Source organism: Kogia breviceps, chromosome 6 (assembly GCF_026419965.1).
Source record: "Kogia breviceps isolate mKogBre1 chromosome 6, mKogBre1 haplotype 1, whole genome shotgun sequence".
NCBI lineage: Eukaryota > Metazoa > Chordata > Mammalia > Artiodactyla > Physeteridae > Kogia > Kogia breviceps.
Genome location: NC_081315.1, coordinates 4,284,198 through 4,296,937, shown reverse-complemented (window position 1 = coordinate 4,296,937; position 12,740 = coordinate 4,284,198).

Sequence of the window (12,740 nt, the reverse complement as noted above, 5' to 3'; positions counted from 1 at the left end):
GAAATCAAGGGTCAAATAAAACCCTTTTCAGACAAATGAAAACGAAGAGGTCTGGTTGCCCAAAGACCTGCACCATTAGAAATGGTAAAGATATTTTCCAGCTAAAGGATAACAAGACCAAACAGAAATGTGGATCTACTGGAAGGAAAAAAGATGCCAGAAATGTAAATATGTGTGTAACTGTAAAAGACTGTGTATTTTTTGTTTCTTTTCATAGCATTCTTAGGAAGGAAATAACAAAAATAAAATTAATAAAACATATATATATTTTTAAAATTTATTTATTTTATTTATTTATTTTTGGCTGCAATGGGTCTTCATCACTGTGTGCGGGCTTTCTTTAGCTGTAGAGAGCAGGGGCTACTCTTCCTTGAGGTGTGCAGGCTTCTCATTGCGATGTCTTCTCTTGTTGCAGAGCACAGGCTCTAGGCATGTGGACTTCAGTAGTTGTGGTGCACGGCCTCAGTAGTTGTGGCTCGTGGGCTCTGGAACGCGGGTTCAGTAGTTGTCGTGCAGGGGCTTAGTTGCTCCATGGCACGTGGGGTCTTCCCGGACCAGGGCTTGAACCTGTGTCCCCTGAATTGGCAGGCAGATTCTTAACTACTGAGCCACCAGGGAAGCCCCAAATTAATAAAATATAAAATGTGATTTATGATACACATGGAAATACAAGACGTGACAACATTGGGATCTACTTCCATGTAGATACGAGGGCAGATAAAAGGAATAATACTCCTGGGACATTATCTCATTTGAGAAATCAAAACTGGGAGGTTGGAACTAAAAATTGATGAGTATGAAGTGTGAAGCGTAAAGTTGGAATAATATAATTTTGACCCTAAACACCCGTTCATATATTAATAATGCATATTTTCAACTTTAAAACGAACAGTAAAAATTTTAAAAAATGTTGACTTAACAAATATACAAAGAAAAGAGGGGCTTTGCTGGTGGCGCAGTGGTTGAGAATCCGCCTGCCGATGCAGGGGACGCGGGTTCGTGCCCCGGTCCGGGAGGATCCCACGTGCCGCGGAGCGGCTGGGCCCGTGAGCCGTGGCCGCTGAGCCTGCGCGTCCGGAGCCTGTGCTCCGCAACGGGAGAGGCCACGGCAGTGAGAGAGGACCGTGTATTGCAAAAAAGAAAAGATGTAGCATACTAAAATATTTTAGAATATATGCTGTCATGCTTGTTGAAGTAGCTGGTACCCAACTTTGGCCCCACACCCTACGCAGGTCTAAAACTTTAAGAAATTGGTCGAAATTAAAAATAGGTTTTTGACCTGGGGTCTTGTTCTTTTTGGATATTGCTTTCTTGTAGGTAAAAATGAAAGATTTATTCTTGAACAGCCATTCTTGAATGTAATTACAAAGACTGGCTATGTCAGAATTATCTGAAGAATTTTTGTCATCACTTGAAATACAGATTTCTGGCCTCGAAAAGAGTCTTACTGAATAAAACCTTCCATGGACCAACATACTCAGATGTGCAACTAGGTACGAAAATTACAAAACTCGACGGCCTTCAGTTTCTGTTGCAGGTCTTACATCCTAATTCATTGACTAAAATAGTTCATTTTAAACATATATTTCTTGTTACTTCTAGTAATAATACGTCTTTAAGGATTTTTCTAGTACTTATGAACATGAGGTTATAGTATTATTTAAATAGACTTGCTTATGAATTTCGATGTTTAATGACCCTTTCAATGAAATGTTTCATCTTAATGCCCCTCCACTGTAACTGTCTCATGAAAAGGAGAATACTCCCAGGAGGATATAGAAATCCTGATTTACAGGGTCAGCACTACAAATGATAAATAGTAACAATTGGATAGATACTACAAAATAAATATTCAGGAACCTCATCATTAGTAGCATAGGTTTCAAAACCAAAGAATATATTTGCCAACATAAACACAAATCATTACAGACCTAGGAATAATTGTGAAATTATAGACTGTTACATATGAATGATGGCTAAGAATGTTGTGTATTTATCATTACTTTCCTTTTGTTTTCCAAAGCATTTAAGCTTACCTGCCAATGGGATACTACCTAAGAGCCCATGATCTGTTCCAAAAATTGATTTTCAATTAATCTGCATCTTTACTTTTCACCTTAGCCAATATACCTCCAGGAAACACGGCTCATTGAAAACATTAATTCATGAAATTTGATTAGATGACACTTAATATGCTCAAACCGACATACTTCACCTCCTTGAGGCACGTTAATGACACATTTGGTTTCTGTAAATAAATAATACAACACTTGGACTGTCTCACGTATCACGGGAAACCAGGTCAAGACTATTGATGAAGAGAAATGAAATACCTAACTGTATTTGCTAGGGACGTGATCTGAATAATACTCGTTATTTCCTTCTCCCAACTAGGGATCTTTGATAGTGTTTCCTAGTGGTACATTTTCTGATATAAATTTTGTGACCTGTAAGCAATAAGGTCTGTTCCAATGAAACGAAGAGGGAGGAGAAAAATTACCTCTGTCAAGTTGCCCTGCACCCTCCTTTCGATTCCTACAGTTCTATAGATAACACAAGTGAGTCAGTATTGTGGACCCACGAACACAGATACTCACACCTGACACAAAAAATGAATTCAGCTACACGTAAAGATAGCTGATGCAAACCATTGTTATACGTACGATGGATAAACGACAAGATTCTATATTATACCACAGGGAATTATATTCAATATCCTGTAAGAAACCATACTGGAAAAGAAAAAGTGATATAGGCTCCATATTTTCATGGTCACACAGTGTAATGCGCCAGCATGTCTGGATGACTAATCGTTGTCACTTTACAGGAACTGCTTCTTTCCATATCTATTGATGATTTTGACTAACACTTAATAACACTCTAAACCTAAAAGAATGCATGCAAATTTTATTTTTGTTTTTTTTAATACATAATATCCTGCAAAATATTCTTGGACACAGAAAACATTCCAGCTGCATTTAAAGACAAAAACAAACCAACAGAACAAAACAAAAAACTAGTGTTGCTTATTACATCAGAGACATGTCCTTTTAAGCACACAGTTGACTATATTTTATGCTTCCTTGCCATCAGGTGTGATCATGTGTCTGAATTTTCAATTAATGAGATGTGGGAAAAGGTGATGAAATCCACTTCCAGGCCAGGTCCCTCCCCAAACTGATTTCTTAATTCTTTCCTTTCTCCTCTTCCTCTCCGTCCATTTGACAATGCTTTTTAGTGTTTTGTTTTGTTTTGTTTTGTTTCAATCTAAGATGATCTGAGAAGTCAAATGTTGAATAGGCACAGCCAACGTCAGTCTGGGCTCCTGATAACCCCACCGAGACTCTCCCCGCAATAAACTTGCTGTGTGACGGGCTTAGCCCCACTTCTCAGTGTTGATGAACGAACTCACCGAAGGCCCTGAGTGAGTGTCAAGATTGATCTCTAACAGCGTTGAACTTACTTGAACTAATTCTTTAACCCACACAACTTCAGGTTTTCTCTTCAAGTTCACGCAAACGCTGGCCAAGTTTCACTTCGAACAGAAATACACATTGCACAGAAGAAACGAAGTAAAAAAGCCCCCAATGCAAAAGGGCTTCAATGAATCATTTAGAATGGTTTCATCAGACTGATATTTTAAAACCTCTATTAGTTTGTCACGGGATTGTTTTACATCTCGGGGCGAGGAAACTTCATACGATGTCTTTGTTTGCCAACACGGCATTCATGACTTTTTTCATACGTGTGCCTTTGCCCTGCAGGCTCTTTAAAAACAAACCAAAAAAATCTAGTCAGGTATATTCCTCGGGACTTTACTTCAATGCTATCTGACCAGAAGTTGCACTCCATCCTTTTATTATTTAATTTAGTAATTTGGTTGTTTCCTATTACCCTTTGTCACATGTGTAAGTATTCTATTTGGTCCTTTAAGTTAATTTCTCAATCCTAAGTAGAAAATGAGCTACCCCAGGGAAAACATCGTGTCTTCTTGATCCATTAATATAATCCAAGTGCCTAGTCTTGGAAGATAATCCTGGAAGATCACTCTGAAACAGAGAACACATCGTTCAGCAGCGCCGCATGAAAGGAGCAGGAGGTTGGGAGCTCAGAAAGGAGGCTACTGCGGATGAGAAATAAGTGAATGTTCTGCACTGTCACATAAGTATGACTAAACCAGGTACATTTCAGTCATCCCTATAGTAGCTGAAATTGAACAGAAGTCAAAGCAATGGGTGAGGACCGTTATGGGTTAACCTCTGACTAATCGGAGAGAAAAAAAGATGGCATCTAGTAATCAGAGAAAGGGCAGAAATATGTTACTTTCTTTCTCTTTTCCGCTAGTACATTGGCCCTCCTGTGGCAGAAACGGTTCCTTTTGTCGATATTCTTTATTAAGACCAGAATCCTGAAGCTACAGCAAGGCAGGATGGAGTGTTTGGTGTTGCTCCCAGAAGGAACGGTGAAGTGATCAGACAAGGAAGATGGCCTGCTAGATTAAGAAAGTGATTTACAGGGCTTCCCTGGTGGCGCAGTGGTTGAGAGTCCGCCTGCCGATGCAGGGGACGCGGGTTCGTGCCCCGGTCCGGGAGGATCCCACGTGCCGCGGAGCGGCTGGGCCCGTGAGCCGTGGCCGCTGCGCCTGCGCGTCCCGAGCCTGTGCTCTGCAATGGGAGAGGCCCGCGTACCAAAAAAAAAAAAAAAAAAAAAAGAAAGCGATTTACGGTAGCAGCTCTAAGAGCAACAAAGTTAACGAGTGCAAGAAATATCTGTCTTCTTAGAGCGGATCATTTCATAGCAGTAGGAACAGGAGGGTGGGCCGAGCAAGAATCACAGCACAGAAGGGAATGCACAGGAAAATACAGCGAGGTGCGCAAAGCCAGTGAGCTCAGTACAGAGAGGCATTTACCAGTGATTAAAAAAATTAATACATTTGCAAAGCCCACATTGACATCATGATATTTAGAATCTGAATATGTTTAAAATGTGTCTCTATGCCCCTTACAACACTGAGATAGATGAATAACGCTATGATCCACTGCTACAATTCCAGGAGTGTATCTGGTCGTCTCTTTTGTTTTATTAGTTTATTTTTATATTTCATTTTGTTTCATTTCATTTTACTTACTTTTTTCAAATTAATGGCTCAATCCATTTCCTGATTAAATTAACAGGGAAATTAATATATTTTTCTCCTGAGGTTTTCTTCTATTCCCCTTTACCTACGCAAAAAAATTTAAAGGGATTTGTACACTGATAGCAAAACTCAGCCTCTGTGCACCAGTGCCTAACTGAATCTCAGAGACAGAGTTTTGGGTGAAGTAGAAAAGAAGAGCTTCATTGTTTTGCCAGGCAAAGGGGGACACAGTGGGGTCTTGCCCTAGAAAACTGTGTGTCCCAACCCAAACGAGTTTGATGAGAAGTTTTACAGCAAATGTTCAAGAGTGGGATTGCTGATAAAATGAGGGTGTAACAGGGTCTGCACTCCTTTAATCTGGTCTCAGGTAATCTTCTTGATGAGCTCCTCTGGTTCCTTTCATGTGGTCTTAGGTGGTCTTCTCTGGATGAAGAATGCTAACATCTTCCATTCGTTGGGTTTGGATTCTATAAAGAGCTTAAAGACATTGTTCTGTGTATCCCTTGAGTTGAACCCAGGACCCTTTCTTGGCTGTTCCTCCCTTGTCTCTGAACCCCCTCCCTTCCCTTCCTGGATTAGCAACTGTTCAAGAATCTGCCCTTTGGAACTAAGGGAAGGTCACGCAGGCTGGAGTCTGTTTCCTACAAGAAACAAGGGACACAGAAAAGTTTCTGTGCTCAGGAGCCTCCCAGGGTCCTTCTTTCTTTCAAAACCATATACCTAGTTGGAAAGAAAAACATTCTGAAGTCTTTGTGAATTCCAAAGGCAAAGCTCTAATTTCAAAACATAGGAATCTTTTGATCTCCATCTTAGTTGAAGATCTTCTCCCTGATTTAAAGAAGCAAATTGAAGGTAATGTAGTTGGCTAGATAGATCAACCTATAATGTCATTTAAATGACAACACAATTCCTTGAGGGATTAAAAACAACTGTACTTGTCCTACAAATCTAGTCTTTTCAAGAACAGAAATGCAGCTCTTGAAGCAATTCAAACCCACTTACCCTTTCTTCTAATTCCCAAACCTCCCCTATTTATCTCAAAATGCTTTCAGATATTATACAAAATCCGGATTTAAGAAGCGGTAAATATTCTATCTGGTCTTCTCTAGGATCTCTTATCTAAGCCTTCTCTTTGAAATGCAAACTTCAGGGAGGAAATTCTTATCAGAAAAAAAAAAAAAAGATGCTATTTGAAATGTAGGCAAATAAAAACTCTTAAGCGTTTTCCCCATAAATATTAGTCAAAAGTTTAAGCCAGATAGGCAGGTAAACTTAACGTATTCCATCTGCCAAAAACACGAGGTGGATCCAACTGTTACCAGTGAGATTTGCATTATTGTACTTGTCTCATGGCTAAAATTTTAAAATGAAAGCTATAACATCTCTGTTGGCCTCTGTCTGTACGTTTCAACGTACTGACGCCAAGCAGGGTCCTGTGGGGCTCCCGGGCGTGGAGGCCTCTTTGTCCCCCATTTCTTGTGGGCCAGACTTCACCCTCCATGAAGTTCCCTGTGTTCCAAAGGGCAGATTTGAACAGTTGCTAATCAAGGTAGGAGCGGCCACAAAGCCACCTGAGGCAAGATTAAAGGGACCAGAGAAGCTCATCAAGATTAGGAGACCTGAGACTCTGCACACACCCTCATCAGCAACCCCACCCTTTTGAAACTTTGCAGAAGAAAGAAGAATGCAAGACTGTTACTGGCTTGACCCTCATCACACACATACCTCGGTCCACAAGTTCTGACTATAAAACCTCTCCCTGTTCCCCAGGGAGCAGGGCACAGTTCTTGAGGCACCAGCCTACTGTGTTCCCTCTTTGCCTGGCAAAGAAATAAAGCCACTACTGCTTTCTCCTCCATAACTCTGTATCTGTATTTCTGTTCAGCATCGATGCACAGAGAGCCAAGATTTTGGCAAAGGTATTTTTATAGGCATGTCACAGACGGGATATTTTTCTACCTTTGGATGGTATTGCCAAAAATTAATTTGTAAAAGAGCTCTATTTAATTGCCTTAAAGAAAAATAAGAGCTTATCAATGAAGTATTTCTAGGGTCTCAGAAATATTGAAACTCGCCTAATTGATTTTTCAGGTTCACGTGATCTGAAATTATCTTTGGTTAATAAAAGCTAATTTAGGTTTTTTTAAAAAAATTAAAACAGAAAGTAAGCAGGAAGGCCAAAATTTTCCTATTTTTATCTGATAAAAATGCATTTTCAAAACTCAGAGAGAATGTCACTCACATCAGTTTATTGGATACATATTTATTAAGCATTTATTTACAGTAGGAATGTGCTAGGCCTGGAGCCCATGCTCAAAGAGGATGAAATATATAATTTTCTGTATAACAAATAAGTTTGAAAATTTCACAGAGGAACTGGGAGAAGTAAGAGCAATATCTAATGCAGTTATGGTGTTCTGGCTCAGAATATCTATTGCAATTTTCTTCTATTATGACTTCCCTTTGATGTGGAGAGCAGAAAGTTAAAACAGAAATTCCTCCAATTCATTCTCAGCTGGAGATCCAAGTTTTATTCAGGTTCCACATCAGATGCAATACCATGAGACGTGAAATTTGAGCTGAGATAAATGGAATAACTGGGCATGCATTTTATCAGTGTGTGTTAGAACAAATGTGGAATGGTTCTGGAGACATACCGCGTCTCCCAGCGTCTCCCAGTCTTGCTAATTTAGCAGAAATAGCTCCAGGATAGTAGAAAATGATGATGTGTCACCCTGAAGCTATAGTGGCAGCTTCTGATTTTGCACCTGAGCTTTCCTGACTGGAGCACAGCGATGCCCTCTGGAACCAGAAATTAGCTTATTTAGCAGCTCAGCCTGGGGCAGCCCTGTGTCTGTGTGTGTGTAATAAAGAGGCATGTCCTGATTTGACAAACGGCCTCCTAATGAGGGCAGGAGAAGCAGCTCCTTCAGCAGCCTGCTCCCGCAGTATAGACATGAGACTAGCTTCTGGAATCCCACCCCACAGAGTTTTATTCGGCCATCTCAATAATTCTGTAAGCCTTCTGACCTGCTCTAATAAATGCTTCAATTCTAATTGTCTAGGGTAGACTCTGTTCTCTTGCATCAGAATATTGACCAATATGAAGCCCCAAAGAAAATATACAGAATACATAAAAGATAATTTTTTTTTTTTTTTTTTTGCGGTACGCGGGCCTCTCGCTGCCGTGGCCTCTCCCGTTGCGGAGCACAGGCTCCGGACGCGCAGGCGCAGCGGCCATGGCTCACCGGCCCAGCCGCTCCGCGGCACGTGGGATCCTCCCGGACCAGGGCACGAACCCGTGTCTCCTGCATCGGCAGGCGGAGTCTTAACCACTGCGCCACCAGGGAAGCCCAAAAGATAATTTTTAAAGGCTATTTTTAAAGTAGATGAAGTGATTGGGCTGAATCATCGGCCCTGATTGTACGGCTCCCTTTGTGCTTTTCTCTCTTTTTCACCCCCAGTTACTTCCTGTTTTCTTCTCTCTGTCCCTCGGTTGTTGCCGTAACATTCAGAGGAAAGTTAAGAATACATTCAGCTACAATGTCTGCCAAGAAATCTTCTTTTGAAACCGTTGTGTTGTGGTTTGATATAATTTCAAATCCACTTGCTTATGACTTAAGTGAAGTTGTTTTAACCAACCTGTTTATGACAAAGACCAAAAAAAAAAGTTGTCTTTAGAAGTAGAGTCGTCTTGATATAAGAATGAAGAAAATTGTGTCAGGATGTCATCACCTCATCTGTCGCCCTTGATAAGCAATTAGTAGCTCAGATGCTGAGAGGCTTTGCAAGGGGCTGATCAATAAAAAACAAGTAAAGAAGCAACATGGTGAGGGGACATTTAGACTATAAATACTATACTGGGAGTCTGTGAGGAATATTCGAGAGTGTCTGTCAGGGCAGCTGAGTAAAATGTTGTTAAATGCCAAAATTCTGGGCTAGAATCAGAAGTCGTTACTCAACTTCTCTGTATATCAGTTTTCTCCTCTGTAAAGTAGGAATACGTTAACTGAATCACTTTGCTGTACAGCAGAAATTAATACAACGTAAATCAACTATACTTCAAAAAAATAATTTTTTTTAAAAAAGACTTGAGGACACTGGGAGGGGGAAGGGTAAGCTGGGACAAGTGAGAGAGTGGCATGGACATATATACACTACCAAATGTAAAATAGCTAGCTAGTAGGAAGCAGCCGCATAGCACAGGGAGATCAGCTTGGTGCTCTGTGACCACCTAGAGGGGTGGGATAGGGAGGGTGGGAGGCAGCCGCAAGAGGGAAGGGATATGGGGATATATGTATACGTGTAGCTGATTCACTTTGTTGTAAAGCAGAAACTAACACACCATTGTAAAGCAATTATACTCCAATAAGATGTTAAAAAAAAAAAAAAGCTGCGTTTGATGGCACTTGGGGCTTTGCAAAAAGAAACTGTCATGTTAAGAAGTATTAATTAGCAACTTAGATCATGCTGTGTTTATTAGAGTGTCTTTATGATGTTTTAATGGAAAGTCTTATCTTCTAGAGTTAATGGTCAGACCCTGCTGAATAGCAGCTTCAGGATCTAATTAGAAATGATGAAGAGTCATCTAAAGTCATATGGATGCAGCATATCAACGCTGGATCCCTGTTAGGGTCGGAAAGGGACCTTTAGTCTGAGAGTAATAGCCTCTGAGTGTGCACATCTGGGTAATATGAATATCCAAATCCTCTCAAAACTTCCTGGCTAAGAGTGACAATTTTTGTCTTTTTCCAGAAATTTTTTTTTTTTTTTTTTTATAAACTAGGTTTCCTTGTCTGCAGACTGCATAGTGATTCCACCTGAAGTAGACATATTGCATGATTAAGCTTGTTCCTCTCAAGATCTTCCAAACCAACACACTTCTTTGTGCAAATAACCACCATGAGAATACAGCATCACCCAAATTGGGAGTACTGTCTCTGCTCCAGGAAAAAAAAAAGTATCTTAATCCTCCTGCCATAAATGAGAAAAATAAAGGTTATTAAATATGTACTGGAAGGAACCTGTGTAACATGTTTGGAGAGATGTGTCTGTAAAGGAAGTTGAACAAGAGTAGGAGATACAGGGGCTTCCCTGGTGGCGCAGTGGCTGAGAGCCCGCCTGCCGATGCAGGGGATACGGGTTCGTGCCCCGGTCCGGGAAGATCCCACGTGCCGCAGAGCGGCTGGGCCCGTGAGCCGTGGCCGCTGCGCCTGCGCGTCCGGAGCCTGTGCTCCGCAACGGGAGAGGCCACAGCAGTGAGAGGCCCGCGTACCGCAAAAAAAAAAAAAAAAAAAAAAAAAAAAAAAAAAAAAAAAAGAGTAGGAGCTACATAAGGTTAGTTAAGGGAGAACACATTGAGAAATGGGCTTGATCCTGGCTAAAAATTCAGTGTTCTGGAAAGGAAAGACAGAATTTGCCTAATCAACTGCTGTGATATCACCTTGAACTCTGAACAGAACGATGCCCTATGGTAAATAAGATTGAGACATCAGTGTATCTTCAGTGTTGTGTAGACTGAAAAAAGCACACAAGGTGAGAGTTGTGAGTTTAGTTTTATTGGGGGCAAAATGAGGACGAGGGCCCAGGAGACAGCTTCTCAGAGAGCTCCGAGGGACTGCTCCCACAAGGTTACTACTAGTCACAAGAAGCAGATGCTTCCAATAATAATTTTAGTGTTTTTCTAGATTTGAGGAGATGCAAGAAGTTGGGTTCATAAAATCGTGCCCTGAAAATATCGAACTATCTGAAGGCCTCTTCTGCCAGTTTTTCCCAGAGCACAGAGTGCCCCCTTCCTGATCTCCACCCTGAACTCCTTTCAGGGCGTGTTGAAGGTCAGCAGACACAGTGGCTACTGACCCAATCCTTGTAGAGGCAGATGGCAAGTGACAATTTTAGTTGGCGGTAATATTATAGGGAGGTCCCCAAAGTCTCGGGGACTAGGTGATGTTAGACGGGGTTTACAGTGTAAGATCTGAGAAATTTCTACTTTTTATATTCCTTGGGAAGGTCCAGAGATCGCTCCCTTCAATGAAGGGATAAAGGGAGACCTGGCGAGAAGGCACCAGAATCTTCTGAAGTTTGGTACTGGCTGGCTTCATCTAGCTAGAGGTAACAATGGAAGATGTCTCCACGGAACAGAGCTTCCTAATGAAAGCAGCTCTTTTGCCCCTTTCCCGTTGGCCCATTTCCGTTCCCCTCTAGACTTGAAAGAACCTAATCATAGGAACGAGACCACTAGGCAATTTAACTCCTGACTTATGGTCTCCTGAATGTACACCACGCCTTGCCTAACCTCTTGATCCTTTTTCCTACATTAAAAGAAGTAAGAATGAACAATTAAGTAAAGAATGACTAAATAGAGTGACAGATATAGAAAATAAACGTATGACTACTGGGGGGTAAGGGGGAGGAGGGATAAATTGGGAGATTGGGATTGACATATACACACTACTATGTATAAAATAGATCACTAATAAGGACCTGCTGTACAGCCCAGGGAACTCTACTCAGTGCTCTGTAATGACCTACGTGGGAAAAGAATCTTAAAAAGAGTGTATATATGTATATGTATAACGGATTCACTTTGCTGTACAGCAGAAACTAACACAGCATTGTTAATCAATTATACCTCAATAAAAATTTTATAAAAGTAAGTAAATGAAAAAAAAAGAAGACATAGAACAAGGTAGGTACTGTGTAAGTGGCAGGGGTCTCATCTGATGTTGACAAGTGACTGTAGCACTTCAAAAGCGAGACCAGGAGAATGAGAGGCCCTCTTGTGAAAGCTGAACCAGCGCTCAAAGCTGTCTCATGAGTGATTGTCTAAGGGAGCTCAGAATTGGGTATAAAATCAGGGGAATGCAAAACTCCCGACCATTTCCCTTTCTTACATGAAGAACTAATTCGTTCATGGAGATTTTTGCTTGTTCATAGGTCATGTTTTTGTTTAAATTTATTAAATAACTTGTTAAAAAAAAAAAAAAAAAGAATGAGTAGATCCGTACCCCAGAGACCCCCTTCGCAATTCTGCAGGCTGATCATGTGGGCAAGATGACATCTGAAGAAAGAGTCAGCCAGTCTGCACACAATGGAAAACGATGCAGGGCTTCCCTGGTGGCGCAGCGGTTGAGAGTCCGCCTGCCGATGCAAGAGACACGGGTTCCTGCCCTGGTCCGGGAAGATCCCACATGCCGCGGAGCGACTGGGCCCGTGAGCCGTGGCCGCTGCGCCTGCGCGTCTGGAGCCTGTGCTCCGCAACGGGAGAGGCCAAAACAGTGAGAGGCCTGCATACCGCAAAAAAAAAAAAAAAAAAAGAAAAAAGAAAATGATGCAGAATCAACCTCCTGCTGCCGATTCACTCACATTCTTCCCCCTTTTTTCCCTTAAAAACTGTCATGACTGAGCAGAATCTTCAGAGTTTATCTTAGGACAAAGGTCCAACTTCTCCTCACGTTGCCACCTTTTCTGATTAAAGAGCCTTTCCCTTCTACTAAAATCTGTCTCTCCAATTTATGGCTTTTGAGCAGTGAGCAGCTGAATCTGAATTCAATAACACTAATTTCAACATGGATGATAGAATTCTGGAATGGCAGTGCCAGGT